The sequence below is a fragment of the Macaca mulatta genome, chromosome 9 (assembly GCF_049350105.2).
Source record: "Macaca mulatta isolate MMU2019108-1 chromosome 9, T2T-MMU8v2.0, whole genome shotgun sequence".
Taxonomy (NCBI): Eukaryota; Metazoa; Chordata; class Mammalia; order Primates; family Cercopithecidae; genus Macaca; species Macaca mulatta.
Window position 1 is genome coordinate 17,751,380 of NC_133414.1, and position 22,776 is coordinate 17,774,155.

A 22,776-nucleotide genomic window follows, 5' to 3' on the forward strand; every position below is an offset into this window, starting at 1 on the left:
TACTATGTCTTAAAAAGTTGTAGTTATTATCTTTGAGTGGTTCATCTTTTAGTCTTTCTACTCAGGATATGAGCAATTTAAACAACATAGTTACAGTGTTATAATATTATGTATTTTTCTGTGTATCATTGCAGGAGTAATGTGGTATTGCATTGTGGTTTTGATTTGCATTTCCAGGATCATTAGTGATGTCGAGCATTTTCTCATATGTTTGTTGGCCATTTGTATATCTTCTTCTGAGAATTGTCTGTTCCTGTTCTTAACCCACTTCTTGATGGGATTGTTTGTTTTTTCCTTACCGATTTCTTTGAGTTCCTTGTAGATTCTGGATATTAGTCCTTTGTCAGATGTATAGAGTGTGAAGATTTTCTCTCACTCTGTGGGTTATCTGTTTACTCCACTGACTGTTCCTTTTGCCATGCAAAAGCTCTTTAGTTTAATTAAGTCCCAACTATTTTTCTTTGTTTTTAATACATTTGCTTTTGGGTTCTTGGTCATGAAAAAATATGGAATGCTTCACAAATTTGCATGTCAATCTTGTGCAGGGCCATGCTAATCTTCTCTGTATCATTTCAATTTTAGTATATGTGCTGCTGAAGCAAACATGTTTTTTTCTAATTGAAATAATCCCTTAGCACTTCTTGTAGAACAGGTCTGGTGTTGATGAAATCCTACAGCTTTTCTTTGTCTGGGAAAGTCTTTATTTCTCCTTCATGCTTAAAGGATATTTTCATCAGACATACTATTCTAGTGTAAAAGATTTTTCCTTCCACAGTTTAGATATATGACACTCTCTCTGGTCTGTCAAGGTTTCCACTGTAAAGTCTGCTTCCAGATGTTTTGGAGTTCCACTGTATCTTATTTCATTTCTCTTGCTGCTATTCGGATCCCTTCATTATTTTTGACCTTTGGGAGTTTATTAAATGCCTTGTAGTAGGCTTCTTTGGGTTAAATCTGCTGGGTGTTCTATAATCTTCTTGTACTTGAGTACTGGTATCTTTCTCTGGGTTTGGGAAGTTCTCTGATATTATCTCTTTGAATAAAGTTTCTACCCCCTTCTCTTTCACTGCCTCCTCTTGAAGGCCAATAACTCTTAGGTTTGCACTGTTGAGGCTATTTTCTAGGTCCTATAGCTATGCTTTATTTTTTGCCTCCTCTGTCTATTTTCAAATAGCTTGCCTTCAAGCTCACTAATTCTTTCTTCTCCTTCATCAATTCTGATATTAAGAGACTCTGATGCATTCTTCAGTATGTCAGCTGCATTTTTCAACTCTATAATTTCTGCTTCTTTTTAATAATTTCAACCTCTTTGTTAAATTTATGTGATTGAATCCTGAATTCTTTCTTTGTGCTATCTTAAATTTCTTTGTGCTTCCTCAGCATAGCTATTTTGAATTCTCTGTCTGAAAGGTCACATCTATCTGTTTCTCCAGGATTTGTCCCTGGTACCTTATTTAATTCATTTGGTGAGGTCATATTTTCCTGGATGATCTTGATGCTTGTAGATGAATACCATTGTCTGGGCATTGAGTAATTAGGCATTTATTGTAGATGTCACAGTCTGAGCTTAGTAGTACACAACCTTCTTGAGAAGGCATTCCAGTTATTCAAGGGGACTTGGGTCCCAAAACCGACAATGCTGTGGTTCTTGCAGATTCATAGAGTTACCGCCTTAGTATCTTGGATAAGATCCGGAAGAATTCTCTGGGTTACGAGGCACAGACATTGTTATTTTCCCTTACTTTTTCCCAAACAGAGTCTCTCTCTCTCTTTGTGCTGGGCCTCCTGGAATTAGGGGTGGGGAAACACAAGCACATTTGTGGCCACCACCACTGGGACTGTTTTAGTCTCACCCAAGACCCACTGTAATAACTACCTGCCTAAGTTTGCTCAAGGCCCTAGGGCTCTACAATCAGCAGGTGGCAAAGCCAGCCAGGTTTGTGTCCTTCCCTTCAGTGCAATGAGTTCCCCCAGGCCCCAGGTGGGTCCAGAGATGCTGTCTGGGAGCCGTTGATTGAAGTCAAAACTTTTAGAAATTTACCTAGTGTTCTAGTCTACTGTGGCTAAGCTGGCACTCACATCACAAGACAAAGCCCTTCTGACTCTTCCCTCTCAAAGCCCAAGTGCTCTTCAGTCAGTTTGTGATGAGTGCTGCCAGGCCTGAGACTCACCCTTCAGGGCAGTGGGCTCTCCTCTGGCCCAGGGCAAGTCCAGAAAAGCTGACCAAGAGCCTGACCTGGAGTTGGAGACCCCAAGAGCATGCTTGGTGCTCAACCCCACTGTGGCTGAGCTGGTACCTAATGTGCAAGACAGAGTGCCCTTTACTTTCCCCCCTGCATTTCTTAAACAGAAAGAGTCTTTCACCATAGCCACCACAGCTGGGAATGTGCTAGGTCATACGTGAAGCCAACAGGTCTCAGAATCCAGTGCTTACAGTGTATTACCTGGGTATTGCTATTGATTGTTCAAGGTGCAGGGGCTCTGTAGTCAGCAGATGATGAATCCTGCCAGGTGACATGGCAGCACTGAGTTCAACATAAAGTCCCCAGTCACTGTGCTCTTCCTCTCCCAAGTGAGCAATTTCTCTGTGCCATGTAGCTGCTGCCAGAGGGTGGCAGAGCAGTGGAACAAGCACTCCCTTAGCTCCCCTGGCTGCAGTAGGTCTCATGCTTCCCCAGTTCGCTGGGCTCAGCACCACATCTTGCCTAGAAATTACAGTCCCTGTGGCCTAGACTGCACCTCAAGTTCACTTAGAGACCCCAGATCACTAAAACCTGTGGTGGCAAGGCTTGGCAGAACTCAAGCTCTAACCTCTGGGATGAATGATTCCTCTCTGGCTAGGGCCAGTCCAAATTCTTCCCCCGTGGGTGGACATCAGTGGAGCACAGCTTGGTTCTGGCCTTCACTGTGACAGAGCAGCACAAAGACCAACGCGAAGCCTCACAATTGCTGCGCTCTCCCTCTCCCAAGAGCACAGATTCTCCATCACCACTAAGGGGATAGGGGAGGGGTGGTGTAGGCAGTGCAAGACTGTCTTTCCTGCCCTTTTCAATCACTCTTTCAGTAATATAAAGTTAAAACCAGGTATTGTGATTGCTCACCTGTTTTTGGCTCTTATAATGGTGCTTTTTATGTGTAGTTAGTCGTTAAAATTTGGCGTTCCTGTAGGGTGGGGAATGAATAGTGTAGACTTCTATTCAGCCATATTTCTCTATATTCCTTGTTCAATTTTTCTTATATTTTTAGTATTTTAAAATACTGGTATGAGAAGTAAAACCCACCAACATAAAAATCAAAAGTAGGTGGCATTTATCATTTGGCCAGGTGCCTGACAGCAAGAAAACATTGTAGACTGAGAAACAAGTGGCTTTTGGTGTGCTATAGTTAAGACATTTGGGACTGGGTACAGTGACTCATGTCTGTAATCCCAGCACTTTGGGATGCCAAGGTGGGAGGACTGCTTGAGGCCACGAGTTAGATACCAGCCTGGCCAACATGGTGAAACCCATCTCTTCTAAAAATACAAAAATTAGCTAGGCCTGGTGGCATGTGCCTGTAATCCCAGCTACTGGGGAGGCTGAGGCAGGAGCATTGCCTGAACCTGGGAGGCGGAGTTTACAGTGAGCTGAGATCACACTACTGCACTCCAGCTTGGGCGACAGAGTAAGACTCTGTCTCAAAAAAGAAAAGAAAAGGAAAAAAGACATTTGGTGCAACTACTGTCTTTGATAACTTAGAATCCAGGTCAAATGCTTTCCAAGTCTGTCACTGTACAGGCACAGATTATTACAATTCAGTGGCAGTTCTTCTGCTGATTTTCGGAGAGTATTACCAAAAAAGAAATGAGTTCAGGCAAGAATTGACTTTTTTCAAATGCCGACCAAGAATTTTTCAGTCAAACTCAGAAAAGCCTGGGGCAAACATAAAATTAAGGCTGTTACCTTCCCATAAAAGCTTATCATTTTCAATGATCTTAGGGGAACAAGCATTATATTGAGGGGAGAAGAATTGGTAAGGCATGTGTCCCTCAGAAATTGGGAGATGTAGAAGTTTTCTGCCCTGGCTAGGGGTATATTTTATCACTGAAATGCTTTAGAATTTCCAGAATATAGACAAAATAAACAGCAGCCCATCTTTTGATCTGTTTTCCTTTTAAATTCTCTATGGCCTTCACCTTGGGCGAAGGCCAATATGCCTCCTCTTCTTTAGTGTGTCACTGGAACACAGAAGTCAGAAAATAAAGGAGGTACAGTTTAAGAAAACTGTCTATAAGGAATTTCCAATGTGGTCATTGGAACAAGAAATGAACAGGAAATAAATGGATTAGAAGCCTACAACATTTTTGAGAGCATCATACTAGCAAACAAAACAAAACCAAAAAAAACCCCCAAAAGTTTCACTTGCAGAATTCCATGATTGTTTCGCCCTTGAAGTACCAAAGAATGGTTTATTTTCTAATGTCCACTTCACATGTGACGCAAGATGATAATGGATAAAGAAACTGTCAGAGGTCAAGACAGGAACCCGGAAGAAAAATAGACAAAGGAATTACTCGACAAGAAAGCAGAACTATGGTCAGGTATGGTGGCTCATGCTTGATCCTGCAGGAGGATCACTGGAGGCCAGGAGTTCAAGACCAAACTGAGCAGCATCATGAGATCCCATTTCTACAAAAATTCAAAAAATGAGCCAGGTGTGGTCATGCATGCCTGTGGTCCCAGCTACTCAGGAGGCTAAGGCGGGAAGTTCACTTGAGCTGGGAAGGTTGAGGCTACAGTGATCTATGATGGTGCCACTGCCTTCCAGCCTGGGTGACAGAGCACAGTCCTGTCTCTATTTAAAAAACAGAGATAAAATAAAGAGAGTAGACCGAGGTACAGGCAGATGGGCGAAGCAAGCAACTTACTTCTCAGGCAAGCAACTTGACTTACCAGGCAAGGAGTCTGCAGGCACCTGCTGCCAATATTTGATAACTTCTATGGGTCACTGAAGGGAGAGCCATTGCCGTTCTTCCCCAGTATCACATTCTAGGTATGTCTATGCCATAGTCTAGGAGGATAGGCTGACAACAATTTGCCTTCACAGGTTGCCAGGCCATGAGGAGACATACTCAGAGCCAATGGAGACAACCACATCTCACCCAGAAATTGTGGATTTGAATTGTTTGCCATAACAGGCTGAGACTTTGAATTGTCTATCTTGTGAAATGAATGTTCTATGGGTGGGAAGAAATGTGTGCACAGATATTTGATAGCCAGTAAAGGAGACCAAAGTGTACTGCTGTTGTCTCCAAATACGCATTTTGTTTCCGAAGTCATAGCTTCCTGGTGACCACATTTTGCAGCTCCCATGTGACTAGGGTTTTAGAGAATGTGCTAGCAGAAATGACACGTGCCACTCCTTGCACACTTTCTTAAAACAAAATAGCTATCTGATTCCTCTTGTGTTTTATTTTCCTGCCATCTTGCATGTGATCTCACTCATCATCTAGCTTTCATCATGGAGACAAGGACTATGCCTCTAGGTTATGGCAGAACAAAAGATAGAACAGACTAAGTTCCCAAATGACAGATCTATCCCACCAAACGGGACTGTTACACAGACTTAGTGATGTGAGAAAGGTATGTGAACTTACATTATTTCTGCCAAAGAATTTTAGGTTCTCACTGTTACAGCAGCTTGGTGTTCACCCCAATCAGTGTAGTAAGTATTGTTCTAGTTCATTCATCTCAACTGCCCGTGAGTACCCAGATTTGTTTCCTTATTTACAATGTTTCCCATTTATAGCTCTTAGGGGAAATGCAGCATTGTCCATCTTTCCAGACATGTCTTTATACACCTGTGAGAGTTTTTCTAAAGCTGTGCTGAACAATACAGTATCCTTTAGCCACAAGTGTGATTTAAATTTTAATTATTGAAAATTAAAAAAACTAAGCATTCATTTGTTACACTAACCACACTTGAGGTACTCATCAGCTCTCTTAGTCACCTTCTGAGCTGTGACTACCTTATTGGACAGTACTAATAGAAAACATTTCCATCAACACCAAGAATTCTTTTTGAACAGCACTGCTCAAGGATATAAACCTACTCAGAAAACTTCTAAGTCATAGAAGATGCACATCTTTGGTGTTACTACATAATGACAAATAATTTACCAACATGATTATAGCAATTTATGGCAGCTTATACAAGTTTTCATTTGCTAACAGCTTCACCTATACTTGATATTATGAAACTTTTCTTTTTGCCATAGAAATGGATGTGAAGTATGACTGAGCACCTTATTATTTATTTAACTTCCATGTGCTTACTCTATATCCATTATTCTATTAGGTGCTTTTGGCTTTTTCTCAAATATTTGCAAGAGTTATTTCTCTATTCTACATACCAATCTTTGTTGGTTAGATGATTTGCAATATCTTTTCTCCATCTACAGCTTCTGTTTAAACTTTGTTGGTGGTGTTTTGGTTTTGAACCAAAGAAGCTGATAATTTTAATGTAGTCACATCTCTCTCTTTTTTACTTTAAGGTGTAAGATTTCATTTCTTAAATAAACAACCCTATCTTGCATCAAGTTAATAAAGATATTTTCATCTAAAAGATTAAAGTTTTGCTAGTAACATTGAGATCTTTAATCCATATGGAAGATACTGTATGTCACATTGAGTAGAAATTTAATTTTACTTTCTACCATCTGGAGAGCTAATTGTCCAAATATCATGTATTGAATAACCCATCTTTTGCACTTTGATGTGTACTGCCAACTCTGTCATTACCAAATTCCCTTATCTTCATAGGTCACTTTCTGAAATATCTATTCTAATCCACTGGTCTATTTGTTTATTCTTCCCATCACACCATGATGTCTCATTTCTTAAATCTTATTTATAAGTTTTAATATCTCAAAAGATGAGTCACTACATTCTTATTCTCTTCAAAATTATTTTGTCTGTTCTTGATACTTTTATTTTTCCATATGAATTTTAGGATCTATTTATCAATCACAAAGAAATACTGTTAGAATATTACAGTAGGCTAGAAAATACCCTCTCCTGCCTCCAGATATCCCTGTCATAATCCTTGGAGCCTACGAATTTTTCCTTATTTGGAAAAAGGGTCTTTGCAAACATGATGAGGTTAAGGATCTTTAGATGGGAACATTATCCTGGATTATCTAGATGGATTACAAATGTAATTGCATGCATCCTTGTAGGAGGGAGGCAGAAGGAAATTTAAGCACACACACATGAGAATATGACATTTAGAGGCAGATTGGAGTGATGTGGCCACAAGCCAAGGAATGACAGTAGGCAAGGAACAGATTCTCTCCTAGAGCCTCCAGAGGGAACATGGCCCTCCCAACACCTTGATTTCAGTCCAGTGATACTGACTTTGGACTTCTGAATTTCAAAATTGTGAAAGAATAAATAAATTTCTGTTTAAGCCACCAAGTCTGTGGTGATTTGTTACAGCTGCCATAGGAAACTAATGCAAATTTTGGTACCTGGAAGTGGAGTGCTGCTGTAACAAATACCTAAAATGTGGAAGTGGATTTGGAATCTGACACTGAATAGAGTTGGGCAGAATTTTGTGGTGCGTGATAGAAAAAGTGTTGATTGCCTTACACATACTTCTGGTAAAAATATGGATGTTAAAGGGGCCATTGTAAAGCCCCAGAAGAAACTGGTAACACAGTAGAAGATGTCTATATCATCTGAAAGATATATTATCATAAACAGAATGTTTGTAGAAATATGAATGTTGAGACACTGTTAAGGTCCCAAAGAAAATAAGGAGCATGTTACTGGAAAATGGAAGAAAGATGCTGTTATCCAGTGGTAGATCACAGCCAATTTGTGTTCCACCATAAGGTAGAAAGAACTTGTACTTTCTACATGGGTGAATTTGGATATTTATCTGATAATATTTTCAAGTGATGTGTTGAAGGTGCAGTCTGATTTCTTCTTGCAGTTTATACTAAAACGTGAGAGGGGAGGGATAAATTAAGAAATGAAATATTAAGCAAAATGGAACCAGAGCGCGATAATTTGGGAAATTCTCAACCTATCCAGATTGCAAAGATGCTACAATAGGGAGAGTCACAATTAAGAAAGTGTGCTTTAGAAGAACCAAAAGTGGGATTGGATAAACTTTGATACTGCTGAAGAGACTGGCCATGTAACTCATGGATCACTTCAAATATCTCAGCAGAAGCTGAGAATAGAGATGTGATTTTCCAGGGAAGATTTGTATATGAACCTCTTGATTAATGGCATGAATCCCCATAACACACATAGGAGACCCACGGAATTTCTGAGAATGTTATGCTAGAAGAAACACTGTCTGGTGGGACTAAAGTAACTACCAGATGGAAACAGGCTAATAAAATTATTCAGCTACAAGCATATGCTACATTAAAGAAAAAGGAAGAATGACTGAGGGGAAGAGCCTTGGGTTTAGAGGCTGGTGCTGCAATCACAGGGAAATAGACCAGAGCCAGGAACCCTCAGGGAATTACTTTCAGGTCCTGAAACCCAGTGGAATTTGCCCTACTAGACTTTGAAATTGCTTGGCACAAATGACCTCTTCTTTATTCCTTCTATTTTCTACCTTTTGGAATGCAAATGTCTGCAACTGTTACACTACACCCGTCTCACCATTGTATTTTAGAAGCAGGTAACTTGTTTTCTAATTTCACAGATCTACAGATACAAATTTTGAGATATTTAAAGTGATCCATGGGTTACATGCCTAATTTCTTCAGCACTATCATATATTGTCCCAGGACAGATCACACCCAGAGTTTCACCCATACCTGATTGTTTTGTTTTTGTTTTTGAGAGAGTCACTCTGTTGCCCAGGTTGGAGTGCAGTGGCACAATCTCGGCTCACTGCAACCTCTGCCTCCCAAGTTATTTTCCTGCCTCAGCCTCCCATGGACCTGGGATTACAGGCATGTGCCAACATGCTGGGCTAATTTTTGTATTTTTAGTAGAAACGGGGTTTTACCATGTTGGCCAGGCTGGTCTCAAACTCCTGATCTCAAGTGATCTGCCCACCTCAGCCTCCCAAAGTTCTGGGATTACAGGCATGAGCCACTGCACCCCACCCATACCTGATTTAGATGATAAGATTTGAGACTTTTAAACTGATGACAGTTGGGTGAGATTTTGGACTTGAGTTGATGCTGCATGGGCTGAGACTTTTGGGAATACTGGAATGGGCTGAATATCCTTTGTGTGTGAGATGTATGTGATTCTCTGGAGACTACAGTCCAGCTTGTAGGAGGCCAAAAAATCCCCCTACCCCAAAAGATATCCATATTCTCATTCCTAGAACCTGTGAATCGTTCCTTATTGGTAGAAAAAAGAGTCTTTGCAGATGTGATTGGGTTAAAAATCTTGAGATAGGGAGATTATCCTAGATTACTTAGTTGGGCCCTAATACAACTACATGTATCCTAAAAGAGGGAGGTAGAGGGACATTTAGACACACAAACAAACAGAAGAGAGGGCAACGTGAAGATAGAGACTGAGGTGATGGAGCCACAAGCTAAGGAATTGCAGAAGGCAATAAGGAACAGATCCTCCCCTAGAGGTCTAGGGTTACAGAACCTTACCAACACCTTGATTTCAGTCTAGTGATGGATTTTGTATTTCTGGCCTCCCAAATCACAAGAAAATAAATTTCTATTGTTTTAAGCCACAGGAGTTGTGGGAATTTGTTATAGCAGTCACAAGAAAGTTATGTTTTTGGAATTTCACTGAATTTAGAGGTTAATTTGTATGGGGTAATCATCTTTATAATAGTCTTCTCATATATGAGGCATGAGTATATCCATTTTCATTAAATCTTCTCTTACATCCTTTGAAAAAGTTTTAAATTTTACTCCATAAAGGTTATATGCATCCCTTGTTATTCCTAGAAAACTGGTAGTATTCACTGATATTGTAAATTGAATCTTTTTAGTATTATCTTTATATTTTCTATTTGATTACTTTTTGAGCCTATCAATTCTAGCATCTGATAGTATATTCAATGTGCCTTTAAAAGTCATTATTTTTGTAGTAGCTTGTAGACTTTTCTGGATTTTCTATTTAGAGAAACACCATGTGTACAAATGATAAGAGTTTTACTTCCTTCATGATTCTTTCTTTTCTTGGGATACTATCCAAGACTTCCACGCTTATTGAATACAAGAGGTAATAGAAAAGATTTACCCTCACTCTTATGTTAAAGACAATTCTGTTTCACCATGAAATGTGTTTCTGTAGGCTTTAGATTGATACCTATTATCATTATAAGGGATTCCCTTTTATTTGAGAGATTCTCATGAGGAAGTTGAAAGTTATCAAATAATTTTTCTGTGTAGAATGGATTATATTTGCTTTTTCTCTTTAAGCTATTTTTATTTTTTAAAGCCCTGCTTAGGATTATTAGGGCTCCTTGACTCTGTGGCGTGATGTCTTCCATTCGTTTGAGAAAATTTCCAGCCACAATGTCTTCAAACGTTGCTTCTGCCCATTCTTTCTTTTCTGGATACTTGCATAATTCCTAGACTTTCTCACTGTATCTTTTATGTTATTGTGTATCCAATTCTATTATTTTCTATCCCTTTTTTTCTCTATGCTTTGTTCTTAATGTATTTTTTGGAGTTATCCTGTTAACAAATTCTCTGTATTTACTATTACATCCATTTAGATCCATCCATTTAGTTCTTAATTTCAATGATTTCCATTCTAAGAGCTTCCAATTGTCAGCCCAAATTCTTATTTTTAGTCTCATTAAACTTTCCAAAATCTTTTAAAACATGTATTTGGCTGTCTCATTAATTCCTTTAAATAGGTTGTGTCCTACTAGGTTTTTTTTTAAACTTCATATTATTCATTATCTTATATTTTTTATTTTCTTTAGATTTACCATGCTGTTTTATTAGTATTTTTTTTTCTTTTTCTTTTTTTTTTTTTTTTTTTTTTTTGAGACGGAGTCTTACTCTGTTGCCCAGGCTGGAGTACAGTGGCACAATCTTGGCTCACTGCAAACTCCGCATCCCGGGTTCATGCCATTCTCCCGCCTCAGCCTCCCGAGTGGCTAGGACTACAAGCACCCACCACCACACCCAGCTAATTTTTTTTGTATTTTTAGCAGAGACGGTGTTCCACTGTGCTAGCCTAGCCAGGATGGTCTTGATCTCCTGACCTCCTGATCTGCCCGCCTCAGCCTCCCAATAAAACAGGCTGGGTGAGCCACCACGCCTGGCCTGTTTTATTAATATCTTAAGTGAGGCACTTATAGGCATTTATTCTCCATTTTTAAAATTTTCTAGTATAATTTTCCTAAATATACTGCCATAAACATCATCATTTTTTCTGATATTTAATATATACTTTACTATTTGTGAGACTTTGATTTTCTGATTTTTCTGAGAACCTTGAGTTATTTTCTAAAGTTTAAAAATTTTAAATATACATTTTAGACATCTTTCAAAATTGATAACCTTTTAAAAAAAATTAAGTTCCAGGGTACATGTGCAGGATGTGCAGGTTGTTATATAGGGAAACATGTGCCATGGTGGTTTGCTGTACCCATCAACCCATCACTTAGCTATTAAGTCCCGCATGCATTAGCTATTTATCCTACTGCTCTTCCTCCCCCTGACCCCAACCAACAGGCCCCAGTGTGTGTTGTTCCCTTCCTTGTGTCCATGTGTTCTCATTGTTCAGTTTCTACTTATGAGTGAAGACGTGGTGTTTGGTTTTCTGTTCCTGCATTAGTTTGCTGAGGATAATGACTTCCAGCTCCACCCATGTCCCTGCAAAGGACATTATCTCATTCCTTTTTATGGCTGCATAGTATTCCATGCCACACAGGTAACACATTATCCAGTCTATCATTGATGGGCATTTGGGTTGATTCCATGTCTTTGTTATTGTGAAGAGTGCTGCAATGAACATATGCATGCAAGTATCTTTATAATAGAATAATTTATATGTCTTTGGGTAGATATCCAGTAATGGGATTGCTGGGTCAAATGGTATTTCTGCTTCTAGGCCTCTGAAGAATCGCCACACTGTCTTCCACAATGGTTGAACTAATTTACATTCCTACCAACAGTGTAAAAGCATTCTAATCATCATTCTGACTGGTGTGAGATGGTATCTCATTGTGGTTTTGATTTGCCTTTCTCTATCAGTGATGTTGAGCTTTTCATGTGTGTTGACCAGATAAATGCCTTCTTTTGAGAAGTGTCTGTTCATATCCTTTGCCCACTTTTTAATGGGGTTGTCTGTTTGCTCTAATGATAGTTTCTTCTGTGGTCCAGAAGCTCTTTAATTAGATCCTATTTGTCAATTTTTGCTTTTGTGGCGATTGCTTTTGGTGTCTTTGTCATGAAATCTTTGCCCATGCCTATGTCCTGAATGGTATTGCCTAGATTTTCTACTAGGGTTTTTATAGTTTGGGGTTTTACATTTAAGTCTTTAATCCATCTTGAGTTAATTTTTGTATAAGGTGTAAAGAAGGGGTCCAGTTTCAATTTTCTGCATATGGCTAGCCAGTTCTCCCAGCACCATTTATTAAATAGGGAATCCTTTCCCTATTGTTTTGTTGCTGTTAATTTGTTTGCTTGGCCTTATATACTGGGTGATTGTAATATCCCTATACAGCTTTATTACATTCTGTGTTTGCTAGTATTTTTCCCATCTCTCTTTATCCCTTTACTTTTTAAACTTCTTAAAATGTATATATATAAACATATATATATGCTGTTTAAAGGGATACATTTAAATCCCTTTTAGTAAATACATTTGTTCACCTTTATTGTGATTACTAGTATAGTTAAATTTATTTCATTTTCTATTTACTGTGTCTTTTTTCATTTGTTATAATTTATGATGATGATTTTTAACTTTTCTGTCTGCCTTTGGTGAGCTGCAGCTTTACTATGATGAGTCTAGATGTGGAATTATTCTTATTATACTCTTTAAAAGAAAGTTTTATGTCACTCTACAAATTCTCAGTCTACCCCCCACTAGTTCTATTCTGTTTTAAAGGTCAGACAGAACTTATGTTGGAACTTTTCACTCTATCCTTCATGTCTCTTCATCAGCTTTCAGAACTGCATTTTGTGCAATGTCCTCAAATATATATTTCAATTTCAATTCACCAATTCTAAAAATGTATCTCATTTTCATTTTGAAAGCTGTTTCATTCAATGGCCCTGTTTAATACCTACCATCCTATACTTTTTTTTTTTTTTAGTGTTGGGGCCTTACTCTGTCACACAGGTTGGAGTTCAGTGGCATAATCATAGCTAACTCTAACTTTGAACTCCTGGGCTCAAGCAATCCTCCCACCTCAGGCTCCAAAGTAGCTGGGGCTACAAGCACATGCCAGCATGGCCAACTGATTTTAAACATTTTTTGTAGAGACAGAGACTCACTATGCTGCCCAGGTTAGTTTTAAACCCCTAGCTTCAAGTGATCCTCTGTCCTCAGGCTCCCAAAGTGCTGGGAGTACAGACATAAGCCACCACACCCAGCCTAAACATTTTTAAAGCTCTTCTGAAAGTCTTTTTCAGATTGTTCTCTTATCTCAAATTCTTTTAACGTTAATGTTGTTGTTTCCAAAGTCTGCTTTATTAGAAGGAATCTAAAGTTTCTAAAACGGTTTCTATGGAAATGTCCCAACAGAGTGAGTTTACATATGCCTCTGCTAGCTGACCCTAGAAGTGCCCTCGCCAAAAACCAGTTTTACGTTAATTTCTCAAGTCGGAATTTTTTAACTACGATGGCATTGTAAATTCAGACTCCATAGTGACATATGCCACATGTTTGAGGTTTCAATTACTCTAAGAGCACTGTTATTTTTTACCCATAATCTTAAGTAAAGGCAAAATTTTTGTCCTCTAATTTAAATGCTTTTATAGTCCCTGATCCACAAAGGAGCAACTAACTATTCTAACGTTACTGAAGGGATATTATTTCCAGCTCATTCTTTTGGGTGCTAAGGCTACATTGTCTCTCACTACATTGACATTAAAACCTCAGACCCTAATCTTTAAAACCTCTAAGTCTAATACTCCCACAGGTCATGGCAGTTTTCTCATTTTGTGAACCTAGTGACTTGATTTCCATTTCCTCTTAATTTCTTGAAAAGGGACTCCCCCGCTTTTTTGTGAGCTTCATACAGATAGAAAATAATTCTGATACTGTATTTTATTCACCATTTCTGTATGCTTGGAGTGAGAATGTAGTCAGTGTTAGCTCTATCTGACTTGTTTTAAAATTCTACTTTTTTTTTTCTTTTTGAGACGGAGTCTCGCTCCATCCCCCAGGCTGGAGTGCAGTGGCGCAATCTCGGCTCACCGCAACCTCCACTTCCTGGGTTCAAGCAATTCTCCTGCCTCAGCCTCCCAAGTAGCTGGGATTACAGGTGCCCGCCGTCACACCCAGTTAATTTTTGTATTTTTAGTAGAGACATGGTTTCACCATGTTGGCCAGGCTGGTCTTGAACTCCCGACCTCAGGTGATCCGCCCACCTCGGCCTCCCAAAGTGCTGGGATTACAGGCGTGAGCCACTGTGCCTGGCCAACTTGTTTTAAAATTCTTATTTCTTAACTTAGTCATACACTATTTTTCACTTTAGTTTTTCACCTAATAATTAATCTTGTGATTATTCTGTCAATAACGATACATTGCTTCTGTCTTTTTAACACTTTTTAATAGTATTCCACTGTAATAATGTAGAATTCATATAACCAGGCATTGACTATTTTCAACATTTTAAAACTATCAGAAAAGTGTTGTCACTGTACAAAGTGTGGAAAATATAGAACATTTTGCTGTATATCCTTTTAGTCCTTTTTCTTTCATACATATTGAGTTTTTATGTAAACTTGTTACATAATTTGCTAAGCTAATGTATCATTTTAAAATGGTGAGCATGCTTTATATCCTTAGATACTCTTCGGGAACTGCTATGGCAATGTAGTGGTTCACTTCAGATATGTAGCACTGTTTTAAGTGTTTATGCATCTAATTGAAAAACAATAATTGTAAATATAGGGTATAATGTGATGTTTCGAGATATAGATATACATATTATAGAAAGATTAAATGAAACTAACAGGCTGGGCACGGTGGCTCACACCTGTAATCCCAACACTTTGGGAGGCCGAGGCAGGTGGGTCACCTGAGGTCAGGAGTTCGAGACCAGCCTGGCCAACATAGTGAAACCCCGTCTCTACTAAAAATACACACACACAAAACATTAGCCGGGCATGGTGGTGGGCACCTGTAATCTCAGCTCCTCGGGAGGCTGAGGCAGGAGAATCACTTGAACCCAGGAGGTGGAGGTTGTAGTGAGCTGAGATCGCGTCACTGCACTCCAGCCAGGGCAACAAGACTGAAATTCCATCTCAAAAATTAATTAGTTAATTAATTAATTAATTAAAAATAAACTAACATATCCATCACCTCACCTACTTATATTTTTACACTGAAAACATTTAAATCTACTCTCTTAGCAATTCTGAAATATACAAGATGTTACTATTCATTATAGTCAGCATGCTGTGCAATAGATCACCAAAACTAATTCCTCTTGCCTAACTGAAACGTGGCACTCTTTGATCAGTATCTCCCTTTTCCTCCTCTCAAACCTCAGGTAACCACCATTCGACTCTGTTTCCATGAGACTGATTTTCCTAGACTCCACATATAAGTGAGTGATATAGTTTGGATGCTTGTCCCCTCCAAACCTCATGTTGAAATACGATTCCTAGTGTTGGAGGCAGAGCCTGATGAGGGGTGTTTGGGCCGTGAGGGGGGATCCATCCTGAATGGCTTGGTGCCTTCCCTGTGATAATGAGCTCATACTGAATCTGGTTGTTAAAGAGAATGGCACCTCCCTCTTGTCACTGTTGCTCCCCCTCTCATTGAGTGATGTGCCTGCTCGCCCTTCACCTTCCACCATGAATGGAAACTTCCTGAGGCCTTGCCAGAAGCAGATGCTGGCACCATGCTTCTTGTACAGCGTGCAGAACTGCAAGCCAAATAAATCTCTTTTCTTTATAAATTACTCAGCCTCAAGTGTTCCTTTATAGCAACGCAAAATGGGCCAACACAGTGAGATGATGTGGTATTTGCCTTTCTGTGTCTGACTTATTTCACTTAACATAATGTCCCGCAGGCCGAATTCACGTTGTTGTAATGACAGAATTTTCTTTTTCCTGGCTGTGTAATATTCTTTTGTGTATATCTATCACATTTTCTTTATTCATTCACTTGTTGATGAACACTTAGGTTGCTTCTATATCTTGGCTATTATGAATGACGCTGAAATGAACATGGAGTGCAGATATCTCTTTGATATACTGATTTCAACTCCTTTGGATATATATCTAGAAATGGGGCTGCTGAATCATATGCTAATTCTATTTTTAAGTTTTTGAAGAAACTCCATACTGTTTTTCATTTAAATATATCATATATTTGGATATTTAAGTTGTTTCAAGCTATACGCTAATATAAATGTACATCCTTACCTGCAAATCTTTTTGTGTCTCTTTTATTATTATTGCTGATTTAGAATTAATTACTAGAAATGGAATTATCAGTTCAAAGGTATAAACACTAGCCTGGCCAACATGGTAAACCCCGTCTCTACTAAAAATACAAAAATTAGCTGGGCATTGTGGCTCGTTCCTGTAATCCCAGCTACTCGGGAGGCTGAGACAGGAGAATCACTTGAACCTGGGAGGTGGAGGTTGCAGTGAGCCGAGATCTCACCGCTGCACTCCAGCCTGGGAGACAGAGTGAGACCTTATCTCCAAAAAAAAAAAAAAAAAAAAAGGTATAAACATCTATGACTTTTGATGTATATTATAAAGTTGCCTTCTAAGATTATATTCTAAATACCCTACAATTTCTCCAGAAGAATTTAAATGCCTACTTCCTCATATGTTTTTCAATGTTTCCACTTTTAAAATTTTTTGCAAAAATGGTGGGCAAAAAGTTGGCATCTCATTGTTTAAATTTACATTTCTTTAGTGAAACAAGATTTTTTCACGTGTTTATTTTTGTTTTCTGTGAATTGCCTATTCAGGCTTCTTGCCCATTTTTCTATTGGAATATTCCTTGTCATATTCATTATTTGGTTAGCTGTAATATGCCGTATTTTTAGAAGAGCACAGGTGTGTTTCCTCTGTGAACCCTCACATATTTCAGAATATCTTGCTATTTTTATCATGAACAATTAACAACTTCAGCTCATCCGGACTTGGGTTTCCTCCTATGTCAGGCAAATGTGCACTCCCTGAATTCCCTCACAATCCACACGTTTGAAGTTACAATCTTCCTGCAGGTCTTAAACCACCAGACTGATTAGCAAAATTTTCAGTTCAGTTATCACTCAGCCTGTGTAACTGCAGATAAAGCCTGGAATATGGGCGGCCCCAAGCAGAGGAATCCTGTCTCTGAGCAGTTTTTCCTTCGTAATTGTTACCAAGCAAAACTGTTGGACTGGTGCTTCCAGGCCTCCATACCTCACTTTGCCCACCTGGTACTTTGACTAAGTTGTGAGGCCCTCATGTACAACTGACTCTCTATGGGCCATTACCGTGGAAACCTAGAAATCGCCATGCTACTTCTGTAGAATGCAGCTTATTCCAAGTTGGGGAAGGGGTTTCACATCTTACACTCTCTGCCTCACATTAGCCTCCACCGCCTCCCCTATTGTTAGTGGGTATTAGTGGGGCTCTGACTTTTTTTTTTTTTTTTTGAGACAGAGTCTCGCTGTGTCACCCAGGCTGGAGTACAGTAGTGCGATCTCTGCTCACTGCAGCCTTTGCCTCCTTGGTTCCAGCAATTCTCCTGCCTCAGCCTCCCGAACAGCCGGGACTACAGGCGCCCACTGCTGCAGCCAGCTAATTTTTGTATTTTTAGTAAAGACGGGGTTTCACCAAGTTGGCTAGGATGGTCTTGATCTCCTGAGCTCATGATCTGCCCACCTCGGCCTTCCGAAGTGCTGGGATTACAGGCATGAGCCACCACGTCTGGCTGAGAGAGAGAGAGATATATATATATAATGATATATATATATAATGATATATATTTTTTAATCTTGACTTACCCTACCGGTGTAGTGTTTTTTCTAGATGCTAAGACGTCTCTTTAACATCTTGCTCAATTGAGTCTCATTTGTACAATATCTCACCAAAAATCCTCGAAGTGTTTGGCACAGGTATGACACCCTTCTCATTTTTCCACCTTGGATGCAGCTTTTTAATTCTTCTTCATCCCTTTGGCTATGTACTTGGAGTTTTCAGAGGATGGAGTACAAGTTCGGTAACTCTATGAATTTCATCACCTCACTGGAAAGTTTGGTCTTTGACTTTTTGAAGTGCAGCAGTGTGGTTAGGTGTTATGATTTTTAAATTTTGGCATATAAAGAAATTTACCAGCAGTAACTGTGTAAAATGGAGGTACCAGCATCTTACCTCCAGAGATTCAGATTTAGTAACTCTGAGATGCACGATATGATCTATATTTATAATAACTACCTCTCCTGGTGATTCCGATATAGGTTCTTCTACACTTTAAGAAATCCCAATGTAAAGAAAAGAAGAACAAAACCAGTGGTTCCTCAAGAGTGGACTACAGAGAAGTTGCATCAGCTTCAGCTAGAAACTTGTTTGGAAAGGAAATGTATACACTCTGACTGACATAGACCTGCTGAATGAAAAACTCTGAAGTTTCTCCCAGTGATCTGTATTTTAACAAGCCCTCCAGTGGTTTCTGATACACACACAAGTCAGAAAACTGCTGAAATAGTGAGTCAATACCCCACATCCTAATCTGAGCTCTGTCTCTATCTCATTGGCCAAAGGGAAGGTATCCTCTCTCTCTGAATCTCATCTTCTCGGTTTATAACATGAAGATAAAAGGCTGAGTATCTCCAAAGTCTTTTAAGGTTAATCTCCAAAATTTTTAACATCCAAAAAATTTAAAATTTGCTCCATGTGCTTTTTTTTTTCTGAAATAAATTGCATTTAGTTGAGCTTTCAGTACTACTATTTGTATTCCACAGGAATTCCCTGGGATCCAATGGCATCCACTGTCTTTCTTTCTTTCTTTCTTTTTTTTTTTTTTTTTTTTTTTTGATATGGAGTCTCATCCCATCGCCTAGGCTGGAGTGCAATGGCGCGATCTCGGCTCATTGCAACCTCCTGGGTTCAAGTGATTCTCCTGCCTCAGCCTCCTGAGTAGGTGGGATTACAGGTGCACGCCACCATGCCTGGCTAATTTTTGTATTTTTAGTAGAGACAGGGTTTCACCATGTTGGTCAGGCTGGTCTCAAACTCCTGACCTCATGATCTGCCCGCCTCGGCCGTCCAAAGTGCTGAGATTACAGGCGTGAGCCACCACACCCGGCCCACATCCACTGTATTTCACAAGAGCTAATCAATCAACCCAGAATCATTTAAAATACATGCATACATGTTAACAATAATCCTGAGTAGAGATTGCATCTAAATCCTCCACACAGTCCATCGACAAATAGATGTTTTTCTTTCTTTTCTGGCTCTCTTTTTAAATATGAAAAGGCTGGGTTCCACTGGCATGTGTTTCACCCAGCTCATTTTCTTCATCTGGCTCATTTGATCTTAATTACTAGGGCTAGTTCTTGAATTGCAGCAGCTTGTTTTAAGGAGCTTATGGCAGAAGGTGCAAAGCACAGGCAGCCGACAATGTGTTACTAAAAGGAGAAGAAATTTTCTTTTACATAAGAAGCCATATGCACTCCAAATTTATCCATACTGTATCACTGAAATGTGTATTTTAAAACTTCATCTATGATTTTTCACAGGTATGGGTCTCATTCTCTTGTGTATTTGACAAAGAACCTCCAAAAAACAGACTCAGCTTTTTCAAAAGTCCGTTGCACAATATTCCCAGACTGTTCCTATTGGCAACGTGAAGAGTCCCCACCCATCGCCTTCTCTTGGAAGGTTTTTGCTGCGCATCTCAGATCATCCTTCTCCCTACAGCTCCCTCAGCTTTCAGGTCTCAAAGGTCATGTTGTCAAGGTGCTGTTTTCTTGAAAACAGCAAAACTGCGAAAGTTCCCACGTTCCTGCTTTACAAGAGAGGAAAGGAATGAAAGGAGAGGGAGTTTGCTCTTTCTCTGGGTCCTGAGTCCTCTGGCTGTTTCAGTGACAGACAGCAGGTCCCTGGAGTTTCCCCCTTCGAAGCCTTAGAGAACACCTGTAAAGCATCAAAGCCACGGCACGTGGCAGAGTGCCAGCCATCTGGACGTGGCCCTTTGCAACTCTCCTTCATCAACTTGCTTCTCCTTTGAAATCTTGTCTTGAACACTGCATCCTTCTTCCCCTCCCCCGACTTCATTTGCTGCCACTCCCCTTCAGCAACAGGCCTTTGAGAGAACACATTAGACACTCAGTCCTTTCTGAGTTTTTTCTTTTACAACAACTCCTCTGTCTCATCATCATCCTTGGAGTTTCATGTTTCCAACTGTGGCACCTACAAAATCTAATTGCTTGGCACCACATTTCTGACATCACAGTCTGTTGCCATGGGAAAGAGCCACCGATTCAGCGTGATGACTTCTCTGCCAGAAGGAGGGAATGCAGTGAGAGGGAGACAACATTTGTTTAAGCATAAATATCTTTGATATTTAGCAAAGCGGCAAGAGACCCTATGGAAGACAACAGAGAAAGCAAAAATTCCAATTTATAGGATGCTTTGCTTTCAGGATTCTCCTTTAGAATCAGTCAGATGTTCAGCTTCCTTCAGGGCTTCCCATTGTGCAAGAATTTCAAGGTGATTATTCCTTTGACTTTAGGGTTCATTGGAAATAATATCAGAGTTTGAAAGCATGTGGAGATCAAAAGGCAGGATATCCCTTAAAATGCTACATCTGCTTTTCCATGTTGCTGTCAGATGATTATCTTGTTAGAAAGATGAGCAGCAGTCATTCTAAATAGATTGCTCATCTCAGCACAGCCTTTCCAGCAGAGCCAGTTTCAGACAATTGAAGCTAGCTTCTTCCTTCTGTGCTTCTGCTAAGACTCCGTATCTGCCAGGAGTAAACCCTCCGAATCATGCCTTCTGTTGAATTTACAGGGTTTGTATGAACGGTTTTTGCAAGGGCCTTGCCAAAACTCAAAGTCCTCTCTCATCACATGGATGCAACTCTTAACTGGAAACTTGAGAACACTGCATCTGGAAAATTTCAAAAGTTACAGTGTAATTTTCACCTAATGGTAACTTAGAATTCTGAGTAAAAGAGTGAATTTGAGTAAATGTATCTAACTCTTCTAGACAACTTTTCTTGATTCCTATTAAAGTGGAATTTAAAAAAAAAAGAGGTCTAAACAATATTATTTGCTGGATAGTAGATACTCTAGATTCATACCAGAAACTTTTGGAGATTTCTGCAAATGAAACTGAATCAAAGATTAGGACTATCCTGATCACGTCCTGCCTGCATGAAAAGTCAGGATTTGCCTCAGAGGCTCTATGGTGAAACTCCACTAGCCTTCCCTAATTAGACAGGCAAAATCTTAAATAAGTGTAGGCTATGGGTCAATTGGGAACTTCCTCTCAGTCTCATCAGGCCTGGGAGCTATGCCAGGCAGCACAGCACACATCTAACTGGAAACCCGAAGTGATGCTTACTCAATTTTCATTTGCAATAGGAGCTCCTATTGGACAGTTAGTGGGCTGGGTAAAGACTACAGCTGTCATGCCAAATGTGGAAAAGAGACCCTTGAGCACAGAAGGGGACCTCTTGGTTGCATCTCTTCCATTCTTATTTCCCACTTTTCTCCACAAGTTGCTGGATGTCTGAACTATGACACAAGACCAGAACAAACCCACAGATTCCTTCTCCCCCAGTCTACAAGGTCTGGAGTATTTGACCAGGGGTCACAATAGCTGAGAGGAAAACCAAACTGGCTTGCAACACTAACCATGGATATATCTTTGGAGCAGGGGGCAGTCATAGATATGTGAAAAGGTATTCAAGTTCAAAGACAAGGGAGCATACGGAGGAATCAACATGAAAGTCTTCTACCAAATCCTTACTGCAGGAAACAGAACAATTGAGACATTTTCTAATCTATTTTCTCAAGAAGATCAAAAGAAGTTACTACATATTTCCAGGCAATATAGAGTAGTGGTTAAGACTCTGTGTGCTTTAACAAGTTTGGAGCTCAGCTCTGCTACTTATGATCGTCAGTAAATCACTAAAACTATCCTGTCTCAATTTTTCAACTTGTAAAATGGGTTGTTAATATTTACCAAATAAGATTATTGTGCATTTTAAATAATATAATTCATTTATGCACTGGGAAAATATGTGTGGCACATATTAATTACACAATGAAAATAATTAGGAAACTAGTGCAGACAATCATAAATGAGCAAACTAAAATCAGTAAAGACAGGAGGACATAAATACACCATTTCTGTATTTAAAAGGATCAAACAAAGTCATGAAACAGCAAACTGAATACTACTGAAACAGTTATGAATTAGACAAGTGTTAGCATTCCTTCCAAAAGTCAGCAGAAAAGGATGAAAAGAACAAAACAATGAGTATATTTAAATAGTCATGGAAAAGGTGATATAAGTCCCAATATATCATACAATAACCATTCGAAGGATGGAAAATAACAAATAAAAAACACCCCAAAGAAGTTATAAAATAAAGCAACTTCTGATAAAAATTGTGAAGTAATTTTCTGCTA

The 22,776-nt window shown here is 39.3% G+C and overlaps 1 non-coding gene across 1 annotated transcript; it reads right to left on the reverse strand.

The window, feature by feature from the left end:
- Positions 1–500: 500 nt before the first annotated feature.
- LOC114670274 (U6 spliceosomal RNA) lies at positions 501–602 on the reverse strand. Its single transcript, XR_003719742.1, has one exon. It is a non-coding gene; the product is annotated as a U6 spliceosomal RNA (small nuclear RNA).
- Between the last annotated feature and the right edge of the window lie 22,174 nt (positions 603–22,776).